Source organism: Nelusetta ayraudi, unplaced genomic scaffold (assembly GCF_046127955.1).
Source record: "Nelusetta ayraudi isolate G7.1 ecotype Tasmania unplaced genomic scaffold, CSIRO-AGI_Nayr_v1 ptg000021l, whole genome shotgun sequence".
NCBI classification, from domain to species: domain Eukaryota; kingdom Metazoa; phylum Chordata; class Actinopteri; order Tetraodontiformes; family Monacanthidae; genus Nelusetta; species Nelusetta ayraudi.
The window spans coordinates 4,327,050-4,327,500 of record NW_027466071.1 but is presented as its reverse complement, the minus strand read 5'-3'; the positions used below and the strand labels follow the sequence as shown (position 1 = coordinate 4,327,500).

The window sequence follows — 451 nt, the reverse complement described above, 5'->3', positions numbered from 1 at the left end:
GTCAAACAAAAGGTTCGAATCGAACCGGATTACAAAGATTTTCTCTTTTTTTTTTTTTTTCAGATGAATTGATGAATGAAAGTGAGGTTCTCCAGTATCGTGATATTATTCTGTTGCAATATGAAGCATTTCACTCAGAATTGATTGTTTCCAGTTCAGTGGATGTCGATACACTGCGATCACGTAGAATTCCATGATTTATTTCCTCACTGGATGATTGTCAGCTCTGAGTTGACTCGATGATGTTCTGCTGGTGTTGATGTTTCTCCTGGGTCCCCCCCCCCCCCCCCCCCCCATGATTCCTCGGGGCGGCTCCGCTCCTGGAGGAGGAACTGCTGGCTACTAATGTGGAGAACACTTTCCCCCGTTTGACCTCCTTTTATTCAGTTTCCGACCTTCATTGGACTTTAATGTTAAAACAAATTATGACGGGGGTGTCTTAAATTCGATA

The 451-nt window shown here is 43.5% G+C and overlaps 1 protein-coding gene across 1 annotated transcript in view; it reads right to left on the bottom strand.

Annotated features, from left to right (window-relative positions):
- The window catches only part of gsc (goosecoid), a 5,592-nt gene extending 5,546 nt beyond the window's left edge, over positions 1-46 (bottom strand). The window contains exon 1 of the mRNA XM_076027466.1: positions 1-46. This exon is cut by the window's left edge and continues 856 nt beyond it. The gene's annotated coding sequence lies outside the window, so the exon portion shown is untranslated.
- Between the last annotated feature and the right edge of the window lie 405 nt (positions 47-451).